Here is a 10,534-nt window from a genome sequence, read left to right as displayed (position 1 = left end):
CGAGCGTCCCTCAGGCAGCCATTTCCTGAGGAGGCAGCTTGCTGCAGGCTGTGCCCTGCTACAGACCCTTCCCAAAAACATCCCAGACATGGGTCTGCTCAGCCCAAGGCACGGCTCCTGGGGAAATGCCTCTCGTGGTCCTTATTTATTATCTCTAAGACTCTTTTACTGATTCCACATTTTTAAATAAGTAGGGGACACTGTAGGAAAAAATCTATCCACTTAATTCATAGAATCATAGAATCATAGAATCATAGAATCATAGAATCATCTAGGTTGGAAAAGACCTTTAAGATCATCCAGTCCAACCATTAACCTACACTACCAAGCCCACTCTAGACTAATCAAGGGTAGACCAGACTAAACCATATCCCGAAGTGCCACATCTACCCGTTTTTTAAACGCCTCCAGGGATGGTGACTCCACCACCTCTCTGGGCAGCCTGTTCCAATGCCTGACCACCCTTTCCGTAAAGAAATTCTTCCTAATCTCCAGTCTAAACCTCCCCTGGCGCAGCTTAAGCCCATTTCCTCTTGTCCTATCGCTAGCTACTTGGGAGAAGAGACCAACACCCACCTCACTACAACCTCCTTTCAGGTAGTTGTAGAGAGCGATAAGGTCTCCCCTCAGCCTCCTCTTTTCCAGGCTAAACAACCCCAGTTCCCTCAGCCGCTCCTCATAAGACTTGTTCTCCAGACCCTTCACCAGCTTCGTTGCCCGCCTCTGAACACGCTCCAGCACCTCAATGTCTTTCTTGTAGTGAGGGGCCCAAAACTGGACACAGTATTCCAGGTGCGGCCTCACCAGCGCCGAGTACAGGGGGACAATCACCTCCCTGCTCCTGCTGGCCACAGCATTCCTGATACAAGCCAGGATGCTGTTGGCCTTCTTGGCCACCTGGGCACACTGCTGGCTCAAGTTCAGCCGGCTATCTACTAACACCCCCAGATCCTTTTCGGCCAGGCAGCTTTCCAGCCACTCCTCCCCAAGCCTGTAGCGTTGCATGGGGTTGTTGTGACCGAAGTGCAGGACCCGGCACTTGGCCTTGTTGAACCTCATACAGTTGGCCACGGCCCATCGATCCAGTCTGTCCAGGTCCCTCTGCAGGGGCAGCCTACCCTCGAGCAGATCGACACTCCCACCCAATTTGGTGTCGTCTGCAAACTTACTGAGGGTGCACTCGATCCCCTCATCCAGATCATTGATAAAGATATTGAACAAGACTGGCCCTAAAACAGAGCCCTGGGGAACACCGCTCGTGACCGGCCGCCAACTGGACTTAACACCATTTATCACTACTCTCTGGGCTCGGCCACCCAACCAGTTCTTTACCCAGCGAAGAGTATGCCTGTCTAAGCCGTGAGCTGCCAGCTTCCCGAGGAGGATATTATGCGAGACGGTGTCAAAAGCTTTGCTAAAGTCCAGGTAGATGACATCCACAGCCTTTCCATCATCTACCAGGCGGGTCACCAGGTCATAGAAGGAGATCAGGTTGGTCAAGCAGGACCTGCCTTTTGTGAACCCATGCTGGCTGGGCCTGATCCCCTGGTTGACCTGTACTTGCCTGTGGAGTTCGCTCAAGATGAACCTCTCCATAATCTTCCCCGGCACCGAGGTCAGGCTGACAGGCCTGTAGTTCCCCGGGTCCTCCTTCCGGCCCTTCTTGTAGATGGGCGTCACATTGGCAAGCCTCCAGTCATCAGGGACCTCCCCTGTTAACCAGGACTGTTGATAGATGATGGAAAGTGGCTTGGCAAGCTCCTCTGCCAGCTCCCTCAGTACTCTCGGGTGGATCCCATCCGGCCCCATAGACTTGTGAGCGTCCAGGTGGCATAGCAGGTCATTAACTGCTTCCTCCTGGACTATGAGGGCTCCATTCTGGTCCCCATCCCTATCCTCTTGCTCAAGGGCCTGAGTACCCTGGGGATGACCGGTCTGGCTGTTGAACACAGAGGCAAAGAAGGCGTTAAGTACTTCAGCCTTTTCCTTGTCCTCGGTGACAATGTTCCCCCCCACATCCAGCAAAGAATGGAGATCCTCCTTGGCTCTCCTTTTATTGCTGATGTACTTATAAAAGCATTTTTTATTGTCTTTTACAGCACTGGCCAGATTGAGTTCTAGCTGGGCTTTTGCCTTTCTAATTTCCTCCCTGCAGGACCTAACAAGATCCCTGTACTCCTCCTGAGCTGCCCGCCCCTTCTGCCAAAGGCGGTAGACTCTCCTTTTTTCCCTGAGTCCCCGCAAAAGCTCCCTATTCAGCCAGGCCGGTCGATTTCCCCGCCGGTTGGTCTTACGACACACGGGGACAGCCCGCTCCTGCGCCCTTAAGACTTCCTTCTTGAAGAGGGCCCAGCCTTCCTGGACCCCTTTGCCCTTCAGGACCGCCTCCCAAGGGACTTTCCCAACCAGGGTCCTGAAGAGGGCAAAGTCTGCCCTCCGGAAGTCCATGGTAATAGTTTTGGTGCCCCTCCGCTTAGCATCACCTCAATGTAGAGGGGAAGGAATTCTTCCCCACGACCTTTATTCCAATATCCCAGAGCGGTGTGCTGGTGGCTGAAGGCTAAGAGCCTTCGCACCATCTGTCTTAATCAGCAGCAAAAAACCCCATCCGAGATCAGCAAGAAAACTGGATAAACGTGAATCCAGCAAGGTGGATATTTGAGGGAGCCTTTCTAACGCAGCAGTGTCATGCAGCTAAAGAAGTCATGGGCTGTTCCCAGGCTTGGCAATGCCCTCAGTGGGTGCAGACTGAAGTCTAGGCAGTGACTGAGTGCCTGCATTTTCTTAAAATATCACCGGAGGTGATTAGAAATAAGATTGTACACTCAAAATGGATTCCAGCTTATTGTGGAAAAGTTTACACCTTCTCTACTGAATTAAATTGACCTGTGAGAGGTAGCTAGCAGGCCTTTACCCAGCAGAAAAAAATATTTAATTGGAAATGTTATTAGAAACATCTATCTCATAGGTATGCCCCTTGCATTTTGGGATCATTAATGACAGTGCTGGTGCTATCTTAAAGCTGTTGCATTAGGAAGCTGCTTTTTCCAAGACACGCAGAGTTATCCAGTGTGCACATGGCTGTTTTGTCTCTCTAAAGGGACCATAAAGCAGGAAGAAAGAGTGAATGGCTTTAGAGATGGATATTGGGCTGTGATTTTGGAAGGCCTTTCTAAGCCCAGCCTCAGGCTTAAGTCAATGTTCAGGCCTTTGGCAAGTCAGGTCCCTTCTGCCTCAGTTTCCTTTTCATAAGAAGGCAAAAGCAATACTCCTTACCCACTGCTTTCCTTGCACACACAACCCCTTGCAGTAAAACTGGTTGGATCTCTTCCCTTTGCAGCAGGGATTGCGTGTCAGTGGGCACTGCTCTACGGTCTGCCACAAGCAGGCTGGGGCTCCAGCCTTCGTCGCAGTACAGACAATTTGGAGGACATTGCTGAAGAGCAAGTTCAGTTCTTGCAAGAGCAAGTGTGTATACCTGTTTACCTTCCAGACAATATAGCTCCACAAACTAATTAAAGATGGTGTCTTTGGTTCTCTAATAATCTATACACACATAGACATGCAACCTACCCTTGGACTCCAGGCAGTGTCACCATGATAGGGCAGGTCCAAGTCCAAGCCAAGAAGCCAGTTCACAGGTGAGGGGTTAGGATCAGCTCCAGCGGTTGCCAGGCAGGTTCAGCATGACAAGGCAGGGCCAAGGTCAAGCAAGGAAATCAGCCCACAGGCTGGGGTCTGGATCAAGAGGCTCCATGGCCAGGCAGGGACCAATACTCCTCTGACACAGCTCCAGAAGAGATTGAATGCCCAGGGCTGAGCTTAAATAGAGCTCCTGGGCCCATGGGTGTGGGTGGAGGTCCCAGGTGAGGCTGATCTGGGCCATTAAGGCTTGGTAGTGCACTCAGGGGCCTGACAGGGACCGTTACTGCCAGCACTGTTTTTGGTAACTCCTGCAACCCCTCTTTGATCTGAGACATGATTCACAGAGATGCTTGATTGCCAGTGGGGATCCTTGTGTTTCTCGCGTGGTGCAGAACAGGCAGTGGGAGGAGAGGCTGAGGAACCCAAGAGCAAGCAGAACCCAAAAGCTTCAGGGACCAAACTGGAGCTACGACAGAAACATCTGAAACCGATGTTTCTGTGCTGCTCCAGTGCATATTTGGCCACAGCGACTGGACTCTGCAGGAGCTGATGTGCCGCTATATTGCATGGGGTGGAAGGAGGGAGACCATTGCTCAGGAATTCCTGTGGCTTCACAGTGACATCGATGGGTAATACAGGCTGAGTTCTTACACAAGGGGACATCAGCTCATATAAATTCAGCCAGAACTGATGGGATGCCAGATACCCATGTATTTGCACCAGCTTCTACTTGTTTGTGGACAAAAATGTGGTGATAGAATCATAGAATATCTTGAGTTGGACGGGACCTATAAGGATCATCAAGTCCAACTATCTGCTCCTCACAGGACTACCTAAAACTAAACCATATGACTAAGAGCATCATCGAGATGGCTCCTTGAACTCTGAACAGGCTTGGTGCCGTGACCATTTCTCTGGGGAGCCTGTTCCAGTGAGCAACCACCTTCTCGGTGAAGAACCTTTTCCTAATGTCCAGCTTCAATTTCCCCTGACACAGCTTCAGTCCATTCGTGTCCTCAAGGCCCCACGCATGAAGAGGAGCAAGAGAGAACCTGAGCTCGCCCTCTCACCCTTCCCCGTCCTCCCCCGTGGCTCCCTGCGCTCCCCTGGCCCAGGCTTGGGCTCCTGCGGGCACAAACTGAAATAAAGGAAGCTCTCGCCAGCTGCAACACAAAACTTGTTTATTTAGAGGGAGGTGAAGCCCTGGAACAAGTTGCCCAGAGGGGTTCTGGAGGCTCCATCCTTCGAGATCATCAAAGCCGGACTGGATGCTGCCCCTGCTCGAGCAGCGGCCTTCGACTAGATCATCGCCAGCGGTCCCTTCCCACCTCCTCGAGTCCGTCACATGCCACGAGAGGAGACGGCAGGAGGGCTTTCTGCCGTGGATTTCATTCCGCAGCAGGAGCAGCGGGGCTGGCTTGATCCCGCTGGCCGCCACTGTCGGAGCCGCAGCCAGCCCAGGTCGCGAGTGCCACCGTCCGTGCGGGTGCCCCTCAGCAGCAGCAGCAGCACAAGCAGCACCTCAAGGGCCTTCTGTGTCCCTGGGCTCGTTGCGCTGCCTTGGCAGCGTTGGTCATGGCGAGCCTTGCGTTTCCCGTCCTGGTGGGGTGTGCTACTAGCAGGCCCTGCGCCCGGGACGGCTGCGGTCCCTCCGCCGGGATCGGCTCCTTGCTGCTCGCTGTGCTCTGGAGGAGTCGCGGCCTCCCCGCTGACGGTGCTCTCCTCTCCGGGAATAAGCTGGGAATTCCCGCTGGGGGCTCAGAGCTCGCCCCTCATCGCGATCCCTCCTCCTCTGCCGCTCCCGCCAGGCTCGGCTCCCAGTGCTGCGGGACCTGTGCCGGGATCGGCTCCTCGCCGAGGAGGCCGGGACGTCCCATTCGGACCTGGGAGCTCGGCCGTCATCACGACCCCTGCTCCTCCACCACCTCCGCCTGGCAGGGGAGTCATGGGCCGCGGTGCGCGGGTGCCCGGCGTGGACGTCCTGGCCTCGCCTGCGGGACCGGCTCCCTTGCCTCTGCCAGGCCCGGGGACGCTCCCTGTCCCTGCTCCACCACTGCCGCCTGCTGCGGTGGGCCCGTGAGCGCTCCCATGGAGCTCGGCCCCCGCGGCTGCGGGACCTGCGCCGGGATCGGCTCCTTGTCGCGTACCGGTGCCCGGAGGGATCCCGGCCTGCCCGCTGGCGGTGCTGGGTCCTCCCCGAGGAGGCCGGGACGTCCCACTGGAGCCATGGAGCTCGGGCGCTGTCATGAGCAGCGTCCCAGGCCCTGCTGCGCTGCCGCCTCCTGCTTCGGGGGGAGTCGTAGCCCCGGTCGTGCTGAGGCCGTCGGTGGCCATCGTGGTGCCACCTCGGGGACCGGCTTCGGCCCCACTCGGGGGCCCCGGCGTGGCCACCGCCACGGTCTCTGCGTTGCCGGCGGCCTGAGGAACGCCGCCGCCGCCTCCTTTGCGCAGAGCCGCGCCGAGATCCCCCGCTGTTGTCGGAGACGCCGTGCCCCGCGTGCGCCTCAGCTCGCAGCGGAGGGAATAAGTGGCGAACGGGCCGCCGGCAGGTTGGGCACGTGGTGCTGCCGCGGGCCCACTCCCAAACGCAGGCAAAACAGAAACAGTGCCTGCAGGAGCTCACGCAGCCTTCGCCGTCGATGGTGTCCGGGCTGTTGTGGTCCTCAGAGGCATCCAGGGGCACCTGGCTGGTGCTGGCAGCGGGGGAAGAGGTGCCCTGTTCGGCCAAGTCCTGCTCCTCCTCCGCTGTCATCTCTCGTGCTGCAAAGCAGAGACACGCAGCTCATGCCCTGCCCTGGGGACGCAGCTGCAGAACAGCAGAGCCGGTGCCGTCGGGCACTGAAGAGGTGCCTGCTCTGCCCCGGGGCTGTGCCTGTGCTGCCCCAAACGCCGGGGACCGTCCCGGAGCAGATGGGCGACAGCGGGGACATCTCTGCGTGCTCCGGCGCTCCGGGCAGGGCGGGCACTGACCTCTCGGAGACGCAGGCAGGAATCGGGAAGGCAGGGAAGCGGCTCCTGGCCTCTGGGCAAGGGCAGGACAGGGGTGGGGTGCGGCAGGTCGGGGTCGGCGCCCCGGGCCCTGCCGGCGTCCCCGTCCGGCAGATGCTCTCTGCGCCCTCGGCGGGGAGCGCGCGGGATGGGGGTCCTTCGTCCCCCCTCCTGCAGACGCTGTCCCCAACGCACGAGGACGGCACTGTGGCCCTTGAGGGCTGCCCCGGGCCTTAAAAGGAGCGATGTCACGCGGGTCACTGTGACTCTCTGGTGACGTCACAATGAGTCTCTGGTGACATCACAGGGCTTTTGGGGACCACACCCGCCAGAGACAAGCCCCGGTGTTGGGGGGGCTACAAAAAGCCCCCTTTGGCAAGCCCACTGTGTCCGGGAATCCACGCCAGCACAAGAGGGACGGGGACATCGTGGAGAGCGTCCAACACAGGGCCACAGGGATGCTGAAGGGCCTGGCGCATCTCGCCTTTGAGCAAGGGCTGAGAGCGCCGACCATCGAGGGAGCTTACGTGCCTCGGTCGCCTCCTTCAGGCACCGGCCTTCCAGTAGGTTTCCTCAAGCCTCTCAGTCGCCAGGCAGATCCTGACTAGGATTGCATTGAATTGAATGGAATTGGATCGACTAGAATAGAATAGCGCAGTTGGACGGGACCTACAGCGATCGTCTAGTCCAACTGCCTGACCACTTCAGGGCTGACCCAAAGTTAAAGCAAATTACGTTGCGCCGAAGGCTCCTCTCCGTCTCCCTGCTCCTCAGCCAGACGTGTGGCCAAGCCTCTGCCCTTCCCGGGGCAGGGCGGGGACTGACCTCCCCGAGACGCGCAGGCAGGAATCGGGAAGGCCGGAACGCGGCTCCCGGCCTCTCCGCAAGCACAGCACAAGGGTGGGGGTGCGGCAGGTCGGGGTCAGCGCCCTGGGCCGATCCCAGGGCTTTTGGCGACCGCAGCCAGAAGAGACAAGCCTTAATGTCTGGGGGAGAAAGGCTGTCGCTCAGTGCGCAGAGACTGTCACGAGCACACTGAGACACGCGGGGCGGTGGCGTGTGTATTTTAGGGACGCTGCAGTGAGGTCACAGCCCGGTGGGTGGGGACAGCTCTGTGACATCACCAGAGAGTCACAGTGACCCGCGTGACATCGCTCCTTTTAAGGCCCGGGGCAGCCCTCAAGGGCCACAGTGCCGTCCTCGTGCGTTGGGGACAGCGTCTGCAGGAGGGGGGACGAAGGACCCCCATCCCGCGCGCTCCCCGCCGAGGGCGCAGAGAGCATCTGCCGGACGGGGACGCCGGCAGGGCCCGGGGTGCCGACCCCGACCTGCCGCACCCCACCCCTGTCCTGCCCTTGCCCAGAGGCCAGGAGCCGCTTCCCTGCCTTCCCGATTCCTGCCTGCGTCTCCGAGAGGTCAGTGCCCGCCCTGCCCGGAGCGCCGGAGCACGCAGAGATGTCCCCGCTGTCGCCCATCTGCTCCGGGACGGTCCCCGGCGTTTGGGGCAGCACAGGCACAGCCCCGGGGCAGAGCAGGCACCTCTTCAGTGCCCGACGGCACCGGCTCTGCTGTTCTGCAGCTGCGTCCCCAGGGCAGGGCATGAGCTGCGTGTCTCTGCTTTGCAGCACGAGAGATGACAGCGGAGGAGGAGCAGGACTTGGCCGAACAGGGCACCTCTTCCCCCGCTGCCAGCACCAGCCAGGTGCCCCTGGATGCCTCCGAGGACCACAACAGCCCGGACACCATCGACGGCGAAGGCTGCGTGAGCTCCTGCAGGCACTGTTTCTGTTTTGCCTGCGTTTGGGAGTGGGCCCGCGGCAGCACCACGTGCCCAACCTGCCGGCGGCCCGTTCGCCACTTATTCCCTCCGCTGCGAGCTGAGGCGCACGCGGGGCACGGCGTCTCCGACAACAGCGGGGGATCTCGGCGCGGCTCTGCGCAAAGGAGGCGGCGGCGGCGTTCCTCAGGCCGCCGGCAACGCAGAGACCGTGGCGGTGGCCACGCCGGGGCCCCCGAGTGGGGCCGAAGCCGGTCCCCGAGGTGGCACCACGATGGCCACCGACGGCCTCAGCACGACCGGGGCTACGACTCCCCCCGAAGCAGGAGGCGGCAGCGCAGCAGGGCCTGGGACGCTGCTCATGACAGCGCCCGAGCTCCATGGCTCCAGTGGGACGTCCCGGCCTCCTCGGGGAGGACCCAGCACCGCCAGCGGGCAGGCCGGGATCCCTCCGGGCACCGGTACGCGACAAGGAGCCGATCCCGGCGCAGGTCCCGCAGCCGCGGGGGCCGAGCTCCATGGGAGCGCTCACGGGCCCACCGCAGCAGGCGGCAGTGGTGGAGCAGGGACAGGGAGCGTCCCCGGGCCTGGCAGAGGCAAGGGAGCCGGTCCCGCAGGCGAGGCCAGGACGTCCACGCCGGGCACCCGCGCACCGCGGCCCATGACTCCCCTGCCAGGCGGAGGTGGTGGAGGAGCAGGGGTCGTGATGACGGCCGAGCTCCCAGGTCCGAATGGGACGTCCCGGCCTCCTCGGCGAGGAGCCGATCCCGGCACAGGTCCCGCAGCACTGGGAGCCGAGCCTGGCGGGAGCGGCAGAGGAGGAGGGATCGCGATGAGGGGCGAGCTCTGAGCCCCCAGCGGGAATTCCCAGCTTATTCCCGGAGAGGAGAGCACCGTCAGCGGGGAGGCTGCGACTCCTCCAGAGCACGGCGAGCAGCAAGGAGCCGATCCCGGCGGAGGGACCGCAGCCGTCCCGGGCGCAGGGCCTGCTAGTAGCACACCCCACCAGGACGGGAAACGCAAGGCTCGCCATGACCAACGCTGCCAAGGCAGCGCAACGAGCCCAGGGACACAGAAGGCCCTTGAGGTGCTGCTTGTGCTGCTGCTGCTGCTGAGGGGCACCCGCACGGACGGTGGCACTCGCGACCTGGGCTGGCTGCGGCTCCGACAGTGGCGGCCAGCGGGATCAAGCCAGCCCCGCTGCTCCTGCTGCGGAATGAAATCCACGGCAGAAAGCCCTCCTGCCGTCTCCTCTCGTGGCATGTGACGGACTCGAGGAGGTGGGAAGGGACCGCTGGCGATGATCTAGTCGAAGGCCGCTGCTCGAGCAGGGGCAGCATCCAGTCCGGCTTTGATGATCTCGAAGGATGGAGCCTCCAGAACCCCTCTGGGCAACTTGTTCCAGGGCTTCACCTCCCTCTAAATAAACAAGTTTTGTGTTGCAGCTGGCGAGAGCTTCCTTTATTTCAGTTTGTGCCTTTGGAGGTGTCTCAGGAACCTTCATGGGTATTTTGCCTATGCCCCTGGATGTGCCTTGGCTTTCCCTCATCATTTTCCTCTGGGTGCTCCCCCTTGGCCCCATCATGTAACTCTCTGGACCATGCAAGGAGCTGCAGGGCCCCCCACATCCCCATCTCGGCTCTTCACCTCTCGGGTCCCTAAGCTTCTGCAGCTGAAACAGAATTCATTTGTATTGTTTTGCTTTCCCTCCAGTTATTTTCAGGGAGAAATTGCTGTGAGGAGCTCATACTCCTTAAATCTGATTTTTTCAGCAGAGCCGTGAGTTGGTACAGCAGCACCACAAAAAAACCCAAGGTGCTGGCTGGTGCCATTCATCGATGGTGGCTGGATGTGCCCCAGCCCAGCAGCACTGCCTGCAGGCCAAAACTTGGTCTTCACTTCAGTCCCAGCTCTCCCCTAGTCCCTGTCCTCAAATGCCAGCCTTTGAAATCACCCCGTTAACATGCACGTTAATGTCCCATTAATCCATAACTTGGGTTACCAGAGTAGCTAATAATCTCCCTGAAATCATATTCAGCATGTGGGACATCTGTTTTGCCTATGGATATGTTTTCTGCTGGATGGAAGAACGCTAGTCATACTGGATCCCTCTTGCACTGCAAG

This window comes from Pelecanus crispus, chromosome 6, assembly GCF_030463565.1.
Source record: "Pelecanus crispus isolate bPelCri1 chromosome 6, bPelCri1.pri, whole genome shotgun sequence".
Lineage (NCBI taxonomy): Eukaryota > Metazoa > Chordata > Aves > Pelecaniformes > Pelecanidae > Pelecanus > Pelecanus crispus.
The sequence above is the reverse complement of the archived record's forward strand: the minus strand, read 5'-3'. Positions refer to the sequence as shown.